The sequence below is a fragment of the Podarcis cretensis genome, assembly GCF_951804945.1.
Source record: "Podarcis cretensis genome assembly, chromosome: 14".
Taxonomy (NCBI): Eukaryota; Metazoa; Chordata; class Lepidosauria; order Squamata; family Lacertidae; genus Podarcis; species Podarcis cretensis.
This window is the reverse complement of record NC_137183.1, coordinates 48,696,430-48,712,544: the sequence shown is the minus strand read 5'-3', so window position 1 is coordinate 48,712,544 and position 16,115 is coordinate 48,696,430. Positions and strand designations below refer to the sequence as shown.

Here is a 16,115-nt window from a genome sequence, read left to right as displayed (position 1 = left end):
GGTTCAGTCAGCCTGCTTATATAGAGCTCCAGTACAACGTAACTGTAACAATTTTCTAAAACTATCCAATCACTGAACGTCACTTTCGATCCCTTATTTGCATAACTATCTACAGTATCCCCCTGCTGGCCCAGGGTGAGAACTTCAGTACATAACAAATATAGTGGACACTCGGGTTGCGAATGTGATCTGTGCAGGATGCACGTTCGCAACCAGCAGCACCTGCAATTTGCAGTGGCGTGTCTGCGCATGCGCGGGTTGCGATTCGGTGCTTCTGCGCATTCGGTGCTTGGCGGTCCGTAACCCAAAAAAACGTAACCTGAAGCATCTGTAACCTGAGGTATGACTGTATATGAATTGATATAGCAGGAATGTCAGACTAGGACCAGGGATACCTGAGTGCAGAGACCCCTACTCAGCTAAGAAGCTCACCATGGGACCTTAGGCTAGTCGCTCTCTCTTAGCCTAACCTACCTCACAAGGTTGTTGTGGAGATAAACTGGAACCCTTCCCTTGGTGCACATTCACCAGCACCCTGCCAGTCCTTGACATCTATGCACCATACTGATTTGCACCCAGTATACCTGAAGGAGTGTCTCCACCCCCATCGTTCTGCCCGGACGCTGAGGTCCAGCGCCGAGGGGCTTCTGGCGGTTCCCTCGTTGCGAGAAGCAAAGCTACAGGGAACCAGGCAGAGGGCCTTCTTGGTAGTGGCGCTCACCCTGTGGAACATTCTCCCATGAGGTGTCAAAGAGTTGTTTACAACTACCTGACATTCAGAAGACATCTGAAGGCAACCCTGTTCAGGGAAGTTTTTAATGTGTGACATTTTAGTGTATTTTTCGTCTTTGTTGGAAGCTGCCCAGAGTGGCTGGGGAAACCTAGCCAGATGGGCCGGGTACAAATAATAAATTATTATTATTATTATTATTATTATTATTATTGCCTTAAAGATTTGGGCAGAAACCGCACACTGAGTTCCAGTTCTCCATTCTCCAGGACACAGAGTCAGCATGCAACCTCTGCCCCAGCTCACTTTCCAAGAGAACAGAAGTCTCTCCCGTTTCCACTCTGCGTACGGATCTTGGTTGCCCATTTCCGTACGTGACTCATCTCCTGCCTCAAAATAGCTTCCTTTCTCCATTTTCATCACTCATTAGGCAGCATGTTAATAGCCAGGAAATAACGAGAGATCATTATCACATTAGCCAAGATCTGAGAGATGGCGGATCAGGGCGACAAACACAGAGGATTGGAGGAAAAGACACGTTTAATTTGAGAGGAAACACACAAAATGCCACACTCACACACACACACACACACCCCTGCAAAAGGCAGCAGGAGGTAACTCAGATTAATGCACAACCCAGAAGAAGAGTTTGTCTCCTTAAATTTGTTTTTAATGGAAGTGAGTGGGTTTGATTTATGGGGCTAGTGCCGTACTGTACTGTAGCAAAGACCTAGCCATGCACAAAAAAGGGGACAGAGTGAGGCCTTCATTGCATGTGGAATACAGTGGTGCCCTGCAAGACGAACGCCTCACAAGACGAAAAACCCGCTAGACGAAAGGGTTTTCCGTTTTGGAGGCGCTTCGCAAAACGAATTTCCCTATGGGCTTGCTTTGCAAGACGAAAATGTCTTGCGAGTTCCTGCGGGTTTTTTTCCCTTCCCCCCCCTTTTTCTAAGCCGCTAAGCCGCTTATCAGCTGATCCGATAAGCCGATAAGCCGCTAAAAGCCGCTAAACCGCTAATAGTGCTAATCCGCTAAGCCGTCAATGGGCTTCCTTCGCAAGACAAAAAAACCGCTATACGAGGAGACTCATGGAATGGATTAATTTCGTCTTGCGAGGCACCACTGTATCTAAGACCAGCACAATCAAGTATTCCATAAGGACTGGAGTAAATTTACACAATATTTGGAAGAACATTGTAAGCAATTAACATCACTAGCAGAGTTGTCTGAAGACTTGTAATGAGAGATTTTCTCCCTTTTTATATTTACAGTGGTACCTCTGGTTAAGAACTTAATTCGTTCTGGAGGTCTGTTCTTAACTTGAAACTGTTCTTAACCTGAAGCACCACTTTAGCTAATGGGGCCTCCCACTGCCACTGCACAATTTCTGTTCTCATCCTGAAGCAAAGTTCTTAACCTGAGGTACTATTTCTGGGTTAGCGGAGTCTGTAACCTGAAGCGTATGTAACCTGAGGCGTATGTAACCCGAGGTACCACTATATATATATATATATATATATATATATATATATATATATATATAATTTAAACCACTCTTCTGTATTCAGAACTATGAAGACTAGGAACTTTCTTAGGGAAGGGTTATCTACTTGCACTTTGACGTGCTTTCGAACTGCTAGGTTGGCAGGAGCAGGGACCGAGCAACGGGAGCTCACCCTGTCGTGGGGATTCGAACCACCGACCTTCTGATTGGTAAGTCCTAGGCTCTGTGGTTTAACCCACAGCGCCACCTGTGTCCCATTAGTAGCACCTTAGAGACCAACTAAGTTTGTTCTTGGTATGAGCTTTTGTGTGCATGCACACTTCTTCAGATACACTGAAACAGAAGTCACCAGACCCTTATATATAGTGAGAGGGTGGGGAGGGGTATTACTCAGAAGGGTGGTGGGAATGGGTGATTGGCTGATAGGTGTGGTAAACCTGTTGACGACTGTTAACAACTGCAATTGGTCTTACAGAAAAAGCAAGGGATGAGATGGCCAAGAATAGCTTAAACATGTATAATGAGATAAGAATCCAACGTCTCTTTTCAGACCAGGTCTCTCCATGGTTTTAAGTTTGGTAATAAGCTGTAGTTCAGCAACTTCTCTTTCCAGTCTATTTCTGAAATTCTTTTGTAATAATAATAATAAGAAGAGTTTGGATTTGATATCCCGCCTTTCACTCCCTTTTAAGGAGTCTCAAAGCGGCTAACAATCTCCTTTCCCTTCCTCCCCCACAACAAACACTCTGTGAGGTGAGTGGGGCTGAGAGACTTCAGAGAAGTGTGACTGGCCCAAGCGAACCCGCTTCACCAGATTACGAGACTACCGCTCTTAACCACTACACCACACTGGCTCTTGACAGCTACTTTGAGATCCTGCACAGATTGTCCTGGGAGATTGAAGTGTTCTCCTACTGGTTTCTCTGTTCTGTGATTCCTGATGTCAGATTTATGTCCATTTATCCTTTGGTTTGACCTATTTGTCCAATATAGAGAGCTGAAGGGCACTGTTGGCATTTGAGAGCATGCACAGTGTTAGAAGATGAGCAATTCTACCTGAATCTAGAACCACAGCAACCTACGCAGCTTTCCATCTCACTACGAAAGCTGGGTGAAGTAAACAGCAAAGGAAATGATTGCACCCGATGATTGTGTGAAGCTTATGAGGCAGCAGTTACCAGAAAAATGTAGGTGAAGATTCAGCTCACATTCAGAGATAATGAGCCTCCAAAGACTCAGAAGAAAAGCCGGGCTTACAATTAAGGATGGCTGAGTCCACCACTTTCTCATTTTTCCAGTCTCCACATATCTGCATCACCTTGGAATGTTTTCCTTTTCAAGTCCCCATAAAAATCGGTTGGCCCAAGTGCGGATTTCCACTCCTAACATTTGCATGCAATTTTCTCAAGTAAACTTTGAAACTCCCTTCCTATTGATTCCAGACAGGTGCCTTCACTGTATTCTTTTCAATGCCTGCTAAAAACCCAGATAGGCTGGTTTGTTTTTAAGTTTATTGCTGGTTTTCATTTTTTTCAAATGTTTTAAATACAGGTAGTTGTTTTAATTCCCCCCCCCCCCCCATAATGTTTTGGTTTTATTCTTTTTTTGTAAACTACTTTGAGGTTTGTTTGTTTTTTTACAATCAAGGGGCATATAAATTTTGAAACAAACACTTTTTACAAAGCAATTTTCCTTAATATAATGCATATTATATTATATTATATTATATTATATTATATTATATTATATTATGCTACTTTCACGAATGCATGCCTTTTGAATGAACGCTTTCCCCTAGCGCTTACTTGGAAGTAACCTATCTAACTGTGCATTACCCAGAGAAGACCCACTAAAGGAACCTAAGTCCATCCTGTTCATTCATTTCAGCGGGCCTGCTGTCTAACTTTGGATACGACTCTTGATCACAAATTCTTAGGGTCTGCGTGAGAATGAAGAGGAGGTTAAGGGGTGATATGATAGCCCTGTTCAAATATATAAAAGGATGTCACATAGAGGAGGGAGAAAGGTTGTTTTCTGCTGCTCCAGAGAAGCGGACACGGAGCATTGGTTCCAAACTACAAGAAAAAAGATTCCACCTAAACATTAGGAAGAACTTCCTGACAGTAAGAGCTGTTCGACAGTGGAATTTGCTGCCAAGGAGTGTGGTGGAGTCTCTTTCTTTGGAGGTCTTTAAGCAGAGGCTTGACAACCATATGTCAGGAGTGCTCTGATGGTGTTTCCTGCTTGGCAGGGGGTTGGACTCGATGGCCCTTGTGGTCTCTTCCAACTCTATGATTCTATGATTCTATGATTCTATTCTATGATTCTATGAAACATTGTAAGCTTTGAATGAAAGCTCCTCAACTCAGCAGATTGGATCCAATGGGGTTAGGTTAGACACGGCTTAGTCCGTAGAGAACAATGGGACTGAAGAGGAACTCAATAGCACAACCCTAACCATGTCTACTCAGAAGGAAGTATTATTAAATTAAGTGGGGCTTACTCCCAGGGAAGTGAGGTGAGGACTGTTGCCCAAATCTGGATCTAATCCAGTGTCTTGTTTCGTTGTAACTATTTTTCATGTTACATAGCAAAACACCGTATATTTGTGGTATTTATATTTGAGGGATGCAGGTGGCGCTGTAGTCTAAACCACTGAGCCTCTGGGCTTGCCGATCGTAAGGTTGGCAGTTCGAATCCCCGTGACGGGGTGAGTTCCTGTTGCTCTGTCCCAGCTCCTGCCAACCTAGCTGTTTGAAAGCACGCCAGTGCAAGTAGATAAATAGGTACTGCGGTGGCAGGCAGGTAAACGGCATTTCCATGCGCTCTGGTTTCTGTCACAGTGTCCCGTTGCGCCAGAAGCGGCTTAGTCATGCTGGCCACATGACCCAGAAAGCTGTCTGGGGACAAACGCCAGCTTCCTTGGCCTGAAAGCGAGATGAGCGCCGCAGCCCCATAGTCACCTTTGATTGGACTTAACTGTCCCGGGGTCCTTTACCTTTTTAAAAATTCATGATGGAATAACAACATCACCAATCCAGAATATTGGGAGCCACTGAGGTGAGACCTTGCTTTCAACTTGCTCACTCCTTGCTGTGTTAGTTTGTTCGTAGTGTGACATCTCCCTGGAATATTGTGCTTTCGGAATGAAACTGGTGGATAAGTTCAGGGTGCCATCCTCTGTTCCAAGTTAGGGAACCATCTCACTCTCTGCAGTCCTTTCCCAAGGGACCAGGAGAGATACAAGAGCTCAGCAGAGCAGAGCATCTCCCCTGGGCATCGCAAGACCACCCCAGAGCACAGCATTGCAAATTCGTGATGAAACTGTCTAAGTAGCATTTTTTGCATGAAGTTCTCCAGCTGAAGTTTCAATCGCTGCTTGATTGCCGCACCCATTTTCAAGAGGTGGAGGAGAGAAAGATGCAGCGTGGTATGTGAAGCAAAGGCTCTCATCTATTGCAATTTGCAAGTAAGATTGTATTTGCTAATAGTGCTGTCACCTCTCTGAGCACGGCTGCTTCTATAACTCAGATTGCACCTTCCATGTAAAAGAGGAAGGCATCAGCTGGACTGGGGGAGCCCCAGTGTTTGCAGAAGTACCCAAAACATTGTTATAGATTGTGGGGGGAACCCCACCCCCCTAAACGCTAGAAATTAATAAATGGTAGGATTTTGATTATTTGGGGTGTGAAGGGAGAAATACAAGCTGCAGAGGATTTCCTGAGCCATAGCTGTCAACTTACAGATTTGAAAATAAGGGACCAGCAGCCTCGAAAATAAGGGATCAGCAGCCAAAATAAGGGATTTTAGTCAACCAACTCCTTTCCTTTTCCCCATAACAGTCAGTCGAAGGAGCCTCCAAAACAAATCCAAAAGCGCCCCCTCCCACGAGATCACCATCCGCCACTGTACTCAACCAGCTCCTTTCCTTTCCCTTCACCATGTGCCCCCACTCCAGACAGACCTTTTCCCCGGCAAGGGTGAGTGGGCCATCGATGACGTATCCATCCGATTCCGAGCACAGGTATGTTCAACTTCTGAGCCCCTCTGAGCCAAAGGCAGAAAGCCCAGCCAGCAGCCAAACGAAGCCTCAAGCGGTGTTTCCCACACAGCAACCCGGCAAAGGGGATGCAGCAAGGAAAACCACCGTCACCTCTCCACTGGGAAGTGCTGAGCAAAGGCGAGTCCCCAGGCAACGCGGCCGGGCACAAGGCATGCAAGGTCCACCCCCCAGTCATTCTTAGACTCCTTATTGGGTGAGCAATGCAGCCAAGCAACACAGTTGGAGCCTCCCTCCTCCCTGGCTGGCAGGGAGGGAGGGAGAGGAGCTGCTTCCTTTGAAACCCGGGAAATTTAAGGGGCATCATCAATAAGGGACAGCAGTGGGAAACGACGCTGGGATAAGGGAGTTTCCCACCAAATAAGGGACAGTTGACAGCTATGTCCTAAGCTCACCTATGCAGAACAACCTGGCCAAGCTAGGGCCATTAAGAAACAATACAGAAGCAACAATGGCCCCATTGAGGGCCATTGGCAATGCAAGATAGGTAACTGTCCTCCCCTTTGCCCTGATGTATGAACAGCGACTGGGGGTTTGGAAGGTTGCCAGGGTAACTGAGCATCGGGTGACAGGAAAAGAGTTTTTAGCAAGGTGTGCGGGGAAGAAGACTGAAGGGAAGAAAGATGGGGCCATCTTGGGAAGGTTGGCTGCAGGTTGACTGGGAGAATTGCCTTGGACTCCAGGACGGCACTGCTGTGGGGTACAAGCCCCTCTTGAAATGACCGGATATTTCAGAGTCAGGGTTCAGCAAACTTTTTCAGCAGGGGGCCAGTCCACTGTCCCTCAAACCTTGTGGGGGGCCGGACTATATTCTTTTGGGGGGAAATGAACAAATTCCTATGCCCCACAAATAACCCAGAGATGCATTTTAAATAAAAGCACACATTCTACTCATGTAAAAACAAGGTGATTCCCGGACCGTCCACAGGCCCGATTGAGAAGGTGAATGGGCTGCGTCTAGCCCCAGGTCCTAGGTCCTTAGTTTGCCTACCCATGTTTCAGACTGAGATTCTCATCAATCCCAGGCAGCTTGGCCAATGGTCTGGGCCGGATTTAGGTTTGATGAGGCCCTAAGCTACTGAAGGTAATGGGGCCCTTTCTATGTCCAGCTGTCCTTTGTCAACAACAAATTGTCACTGTTTTTTTGTGTTGAATATATTATATATGGTAATTTATGGACCTAACAGGTATCTAAAGCCATTTGCACATGTTGCCATGCAACGTCCATGCAGAATGTAGGCACCCTATATATAGAAATGAGCAAACCAGTGATATTTTAGGGAGCAGGCTAGCAGGCGGGGCCCATGACTTACATCATAGGAGCCTACACAACACAAAACACTGTTGCTGTATGTAGGCTTTAATTTATTTGGTTTTTATCTTATATTTTGGAAATATACACCCGGTTTTTTCCCCTTTAATTTTTTTGTGGCCCCCAAGAGAGTGGAGCCCTAAGCTATAGCTTGTTTAGCTTATACATAAATCCAGCACTGTCAATGGTAAAGAATGATTGGATTTGTAGGTCACCAACATCTGACAGGAACCTCTGTCTACCTCTCGAATAGAGCATCTTTAAAAGAGAAGATCTTTCCACGTTGCAACACTGGAGGTCCACTTTTTAATTTTTATTTTAGCTTTATGGTTTACATGTGTTCATGCAGTAGCGCAGATTGAACCTATTACTTACTCCCCGAGCTACACAACCCCCTCCTCTTGTATAACTAAATCTGTTTAACTAATGGATTACTGGCTTCCATATTAGATTTCCAGGGCTTACGCATGACTAAGAAAGTAATCGCTAAATGAGAAGCTTAAAAAACAACAACCAAAAACAACAACAGCAACTCAAGCGATTAGGACAATGGCTCAGGATGGATTAGTAAGGACTTCCTGCTTTCCATCCGCACCCCACCCCATCCCATCCCATTCCACTTCTCTTCCCAATTGCAGGAAATAGTTTAAATGGCTTTAAAGTGCTAGTAATGCAGACAAGGAGGTGAATCAATACCATGGTTAAGGGGAATGATGCATTAGCTTTTAAGCATCTCTTGAAAAACAACTACCCTTGGGTATATTAAAAGAAAACAAAACCCCTGCAACAAGGGCGTATTTTAACAATAAGATCTAGCATTTAGGATGGCGGCATAGGCTCCAGTAATGCAGGTGAGTGAGATCACAGTCACTAGCCAATCAACCTCCCTCCCATCCCCATTCAGCTACAGTGGTACCTCGGGTTAAGAATTCGTTCCAGAGGTCCGTTCTTAACCTGAAACTGTTCTTAACCTGAAGCACCACTTTAGTTAATGGGGCCTCTTGCTGCTGCTGCACCGCCACCGCATGATTTCTGTTCTCATCCTGAGGTAAAGTTCTTAAACCGAGGTACTATTTCTGGGTTAGCAGAGTGTGTAACCTGAAGCGTCTGTAACCTGAGGTACCACCGTACTTGCTTGTAGGAATGTTCCCTGCCCCTTGCTTCCAGAGCTTGCACAGAAAACTAAAAAGCTACATTCAGAGGAAGCTGATTCACCACGGTGACTGGGCCACCGCAACACTACCCTCAGCTGGCCCCCACTTTGCTGCCTTCATTCTTACACCCCCTCCAGAAAGTGGCATTGGCTGTACTTTCCTCCTCCTTGCTGTCGCTGTTGCCCTTGTAGAATTCAGCAGGGAGGAAGAACTAGAATGAGTTGGCTATGCCTGTCTTTTGCTCTGGCGCCACCTGCTGTTGGCCTCCCAGCTTTCCTTCCCAGCAGTCTCTGTAATCGCCACTGTGTACAATATGGCGCCTGTCTTCACCCTAAGTTGGCCAGTTTAATGGCCGATAAGGGCTCCCTTCCCTTTAATTTTCCGAGAGATGTGTCATGTCAAGGGCTGATTCTTAGGGGCGGGGTTCTCCTCTCCCTGTTAATCTCTGAGGGCTCTCGCTCAAAGTATTGATGCTCCAATCTTTGCTCGTCCCATTTCTCGGCTCCACTCAGCAAAGCGCAATCTTATTTCAAGTGGCATTTATGCCAGGCTGGATTAGATCAATTACCAGCTTCCCCTCAAAGAGAAGGAATCACCAGCGCGAGCCGCATACGAGACGCGTCTACCTGTGGCGTACAGATCTAAAGCCTCCTTTTTCCCTTGGAAAAGGCCCCCCCAGTCAGATGTATTACACCTCCACGGCTCCTAGCCCGATTAGACGGATAGCGAAAAAGGAGGAGGAGGAGATGGGAGGCTCTCAATTTTAATCGCGAAGCAAAATGGTCTCACTGGAGAGAAGAGCCCGTTAGATGTCCAGATAACAATGAACGGCGAGCGAGAGTGATGGCAGGGAGATGTAATGACTTGCTTAGGGGGTTGGCCTCTTGAACGCAGACTCTTCAATACGAACTGCTCTCCTCGGCCGTGATTGATGCGCAGATTCGTTCCTGGGAGAGAGGGCAACGCCAAGGACACCCCTTCTGGCTTTCGCCTTCTTCCCAAAGAGCAGAAGCTTGCTTTCTTCTGCTTCCTAAAACAGATGTCCAAGAGCACAAAGCGAGCTCCATGGATCCCCCTTAGATGCGATGACAAAACTGATTTTTCCTTCTTATGATAGTTCCTCGCACTCAGATCCTATGTTCATTATCTCAGAAGCGAGCATTCTGATTTCAGGGACGAGGCTATGCAATACAGCACAGCGTTAGGGAGCATAGTTTTAGATCCATTGATCCAGGATTAGCTGTGCAATGTGTTCTGGATGAAACTGAACTGAAGGGCCAGTTCTGAGGCTTGGGAGAGGGGCAGCTCTTGAATCTCTTTTAAAGCTAGGTGGCAGCAGTGGTTAGAAGCTCTAGGAATGGAAGAAATCCCCCAGTTTCGCTTTTCCCCCAACCTGGAATTTAGTTTTCCACATTTCCACACGTGTGTCTGTGTGTTATAAAAAAAGGTTCTCAGGAAAATTCATCAGTATTGTAGTGTGACTTTTTCCTAATACACACATTTTTTGTAGGTCTAATCTACATGTTTCCCTAAAGGAATTCTGCCTAATATAATGCATTTTTTTTGCATATTATTTTCACAGATGCAGATACTTATAGGTACTGTTTTTTTTTTTTTTGGGGGGGGGTACTCAAGGGTACGCAGTACTGGCAACGTTTCTTCTAGGAAAAAAAAGCACTGCTTATCGGCATGATTTATCCTGGCATATGCCTTCTTGTACATATTACTTCTCTTAGGAACTCCAATGAAAAAATCAGGACACATTTTGAAGCACAGTGGTGGTCTTATCCACACTTAGCTTTTGCCCCATGCTCCCCAGGCATCAGTCTGTGCTTTAAAGCTCTGTGTTTGAGTGCTCTTCCCCCCACCCCCCACTCCTGAGCTTTCCCCATGAAAAAGCTGCTCTTTAAAGCTGAAGCACAACAAAGAGCAATTTGAGTTTTCTACATACTGCCATTTGCTCCAATTCAGTGGTAAAGAGCGAATTTTCATGGGGAGAGCTCTGGAGAGAGAGACACAAAAGGTCCAACCCTGCTTTAAATTACAGCGTGGATGAGGCCCTTATAAAGGAGGAACACAAACTCCTCTTTTTGGTGACCTTGTTTTCGACAAGATTTCCAGAAAAGGCAATTTCCAGGCCCTTTGCTGACATCACGAAAGCCTCCAGGGAGCCAGCATGGTGTAGTGGTTAAGAGTGGTGGACTCATAATCTGGTGAACCGGGTTCGCTTCCCCGCTCTTCCACATGCAGCTGCTGGGTGACCTTGGGCCAGTCATACTTCTCTGAAGTCTCTCAGCCCCACTCACCTCACAGAGTGTTTGTTGTGGGAGAGGAAGGGAAATGAGAAGTTAGCCGTTTTGAGACTCCTTAAAGGGAGTGAAAGGCGGGATATCAAGTCCAAACTCTCCTCCTCCTCCTCCTCCTCCTCCTCCTCCTCCTCCTCCTCCTCCTATTTTCCAAGGACAGTCCCAGATTTACAGACACCATCCTGGTTTCTGATTTGATCCCGGAATGTCCCGCTTTTCCTTAAAGGTAAAGGGACCCCTGACCATTAGGTCCAGTCGTGGCCATCTCTGGGGTTGCGGCGCTCATCTTGCTTTATTGGCTGAAGGCGCCAGCGTACAGCTTCTGGGTCATGTGACCAGTATGACTAAGCCGCTTCTGGCAAACCAGAGCAGCGCACGGAAACACGGTTTACCTTCCCGCTGGAGCGGTACCTATTTATCTACTTGCACTTTGATGTGCTTTCAAACTGCCAGGTTGGCAGGAGCAGGGACTGAGCAACAGGAGCTCAGCCCGTCGTGGGGATTCGAACCGCCGACCTTCTGATCAGCAAGTCCTAGGCTCTGTAGTTTAACCCACAGCACCACCCGCGTTGCTTTTCCTTAGAACGTCCCTATTTTCACTGGAGAAATGTTGGAGGGTATGGAGTTATGCGACCCCTGAGCCAAGGAGATAAGTAACTATAGAATTTTAAGAAGACATCTGAAGCCAGCCCTGTAAAGTTTCTTTTAATGCTTAATGTTTTATTATGTTTTTGTATATATTGGAAGCTGCCCAGAGTAGCTGGGGCAACGCAGTCAGATGGTTGGGGTATGAATAATAAAATCATAATTATGGAATAATTTCACTAGAGAAATGTTGGAGGGTATGCCATTTTTGCAGCAATGACAAGACGACCCTCCATTTCTGGGCAACAACTTTGTTGGACTAACAGATATATCAAAAGTCTGGGGGGGTTTTTTGGGGGGGGGGAGAGGTGCAGGTTGGGGTCTGCTATTGGCTGCAACTGTTTACTCCCTCCAACTCCTGGAGCCCTGGAAATGTTTAATCAAAAAACGGACACACAGTCTCTATTACTGCCAAGATGATTCAGGAGAGGTTATGGGGATCTGTTTTGTCAAACCATTACTCATCCCGACTAATAGACTTTTATGGAGATTCTCTCTGGCACCCTTTGCCGTGGGAGGGAGGGAGGGAAGTGGGAGGGGGAAGCTGAGCGGCAAGCCAGAACAAAGAGTTCATCGGTTCACAAATCCCATCAATAACCAGAGGATTTGGAGTAAAAAAAAAAAAAAAAATAACGAGAGGATTTGGGGGGAAACGGGGTGGATCGCCACTTTGAGCGACCCATCTTTCAAGGGAAGGCCGGAGCCTTTCTTAGAAAACAGAACGGGGAAGAAGGGGGGAATTTCTAAATCAGGAGTGGGGAAGTTTTTAGGGGGCTGTGGACCACATTCCCTCATGGGAAACCTCCCCCTGTTCCTAATGCTAGAACTCACAGACAACCAATGCAGCTGACCACTGGATGTAAGGAAGTCCTTCTTCACGCAGTGAATGAATGAATTTATTAATACGGTCACGGACCAGCGTCAACACACACAATATCACAGATCATAAAAAATATCAAAAATACAAGGGACAATATGAATATAACAAGGATTTAAATATAAAAATTAAAAATTAATTGTTAGCGTGCCCCCTGTAGTTAACATTTGGGGGTTTGGTCATTATGGGGTACCACTTGCTTCCTGCGATTGATTGCAGACGCACAGAATTTAGCTACATTTAATGTAGTCTTGGGATTCTTGTCCTCTAGCAGTAGTTTTAAACTATGGTATTCCAATTCTTTCCTAAACTTTTGCAAAACAGATGTAATAAAAGTCAAACGTATATCCTCATAAAAATGACAGCGTAATAATACATGTGAAGCAGTTTCAACTTCCAACGAGCCACAAGGACAGACCCGTGCTATGTATGGTTTACCCTCAAATCTTACCCTCAAATCTTCACGCAGTGTAAACTATGGAACTCTTGCCACAGGAAGCAGTGATGGCTACCAACTTGGATGAAATTTATTATATTATATTATATTATATTATATTATATTATATTATATTATATTATAATATTATAATACAGCCCTATACCCGGGAGTCTCAGGGTGATTCACAGAATAAAATCGAGATATAAAACCACAAAATACCCAATAAAAATAAAAACAGCAACGCAACCCAATGGCAGAAAGTGAGGAGGAATTAAAGAACCTTTTAATGAGGGTGAAAGAGGAGAGTGCAAAATATGGTCTGAAGCTCAACATCAAAAAAACGACGATCATGGCCACTGGTCCCATCACCTCCTGGCAAATAGAAGGGGAAGAAATGGAGGCAGTGAGAGATTTTACTTTCTTGGGCTCCATGATCACTGCAGATGGTGACAGCAGCCACGAAATTAAAAGACGCCTGCGTCTTGGGAGAAAAGCAATGACAAACCTAGACAGCATCTTAAAAAGCAGAGACATCACCTTGCCAACAAAGGTCCGTATAGTTAAAGCTATGGTTTTCCCAGTAGTGATGTATGGAAGTGAGAGCTGGACCATGAAGAAGGCTGATCGCCGAAGAATTGATGCCTTTGAATTCTGGTGCTGGAGGAGACTCTTGAGAGTCCCATGGACTGCAAGAAGATCAAACGTATCCATTCTGAAGGAAATCAGCCCTGAGTGCTCACCGGAAGGACGGATCCTGAAGCTGAGGCTCCAAGACTTTGGCCACCTCATGAGAAGAGAAGACTCCCTGGAAAAGACCCTGATGTTGGGAAAGATGGAGGGCACAAGGAGAAGGGGATGACAGAGGATGAGATGGTTGGACAGTGTTCTCGAAGCTCCCAGCATGAGTTTGACCAAACTGCGACAGATGGTGGAAGACAGGAGTGCCTGGCGTTCTCTGGCCCAGGGGGTCACGAAGAGTCAGACACGACTAAACGACTAAACAACAACAAGCAAGTTAAGGAAGCCTGATGGATGTAGCCACTGCTGATAAGCAGTCCCACTGATTGCCACCTCATTTCACCCTCCCGAACATGATCATTTTCAGATTACAGCACCCTGCATAGCTAGTTCCTCCTCCTTTCTCCTCCTCCTTTCTTTCCTTTCTTTTGGACGGCTCCGTATTCTCTCTCCTGCAGATGTTTGTTTTGCTTATAAACGTCGCAACTCCTACTGTGCGATCTCAACTAAATAGTACACTCAGCGAGTAAGAGGCAGGCAATTCATGCAGAGGAACCCTTGAGCTGCCAGGGAGAAAAAAATCTCTCTCTCTCTCTCTCTCTCTCTCTCTCTCACACACACACACACACACACAGAGGGCCTGCAACAAAATGCTGCAGCGCTCCATTGCCCAATAACTGGAGTGCATCTGTTCAGCATGTCAGCCAACTCAGGATATTAGCTGAACAGGATATTAGCTGAAGCATTCCATCACCCTATCATGGTTTTCCCATTTACTTTCCCAACATTTTCATGGCTGCTGAGCATGTTCGGTCTTTGTGAGGTGTGTTGAGAGGCGTGTGTGTTTGTCTCTGTGTTAGTGTCATGGAGTGGCTGGATGCAGAGGAACGGTTGGACGAACCGCCTGTGGGACCATCAAGGGAAGAAGGCTCAGAGCCAAGGGAGGGGTGGTGGGACAACAATGAGTGGTCAGAGGGGATTTAGACAGCTGTGAGGAGGCAGGAACTTTCAGACTCGCCAACTGATTTTCACGGAGGAAGACCACCAGGAATGAACTGCTGTGGTCATTAGGCCAGACACTCAACCAAGGACTCCGCTATACAGCTGCAAATATAATGTTTTAAGTGCATTATACAAATCTGTCACTAGATGATGCTAGTGAGCTAACGGCCAATTCCATATATATTTCAAAACATTTTTTAAAGCATTTTCACAGCATTTTTTAAATATATGTGTAGATTCAGCCCAAGTCTGTGGAGATCATGTTTTTGTGAATAAAGAGTTAACTCTGTCTTTTAACTCTGTGGTTACTGACTGCCACACTCCTGTGGGTGGGTTTTTGTTTTGTTTTGTTTTTTGGCAAGGGGAGGGGGAAGTTCTGTGAACATTTCTACAGACATTTCCCTTCTGTTTCCCTTGGGCCTGCTTTGGCACCAAGGCTCTCAGCCGTCACCATCTGAGTTTGCTATTGGAGGAATTGCAACACCTATAAACACACACACACACACACACACACACACACACACACACACTCCTGGGATAACCTTATTGTGATAGATAGCAAGGAACACAGCGGTGCCTTGAGAATTTGTGAGAGGGATTGTGTATGGCATCCATAGCTGTCAACCGTCCCTTATTTGGTGGGAAACTCCCTTATCCCAGCGCCGTGTCCCGCTGCTGTCCCTTATTGATGCTGTCCCTTAAATTTCCCGGGTTTCATGCTCGCCTGGCTCGGGAGGGAAGCAGCGGCTCGGGGTCCTCCACTGCGAGAGAGTGAGAGAGAGCTCATGCACGAGCTGCGTGTCTCCGTCTCTCCCTTTCCCCCCTCAGGGGCGCGTTGTGAGGAGACGGGTGGCGGCGGGCAGGCAGGCAGGCAGCCCCTCTCTTGCGAGACTTCTGCCGCGCTGCCAGGGGAAGCTGGAGGCGGCAGCGGAGGTGGCCTGAGGGAGGAGGAAGAGGAGGGGATGGGGAGGGATGCAGAAGGGCGGCGCTTCAGCGGTCGCGGCGGTGCCACAACCACCTCATGCCAGGCTCGCGGGCGGCGTGGATGAGAGTCTCTCTCCCTCCTCCCTCTCTCTTGGGCGCGGAAGGGCCAATGGAACTCCTTGTGCCAGGATGACGGCAACTCCGACGTGCTGCTTAGCATACCCTCCAACCAGTGCAGCTGTATAAGCTAAGCCAAAATCCCTTATTTTGGCTGCTGATCCCTTATTTTCGAGGCTGCTGTTCCCTTATTTTCAAATTTGTAAGTTGACAGCTATGATGGCATCAGATGTGCCCAATTGTCAGGGACTCAGTGGGAGCGCAGGGAGGAGAAGAGATGGAGAGCGAGGGGGAGCAATCCGAG

General features: G+C 46.4%; 1 protein-coding gene across 3 annotated transcripts in view; it reads right to left on the bottom strand.

Moving 5' to 3' along the window:
* CACNA1H (calcium voltage-gated channel subunit alpha1 H) overlaps positions 1-16,115 on the bottom strand; it is a 382,159-nt gene that overhangs the window by 92,254 nt on the left and 273,790 nt on the right. The gene's annotated exons all lie outside the window — the stretch shown is intronic.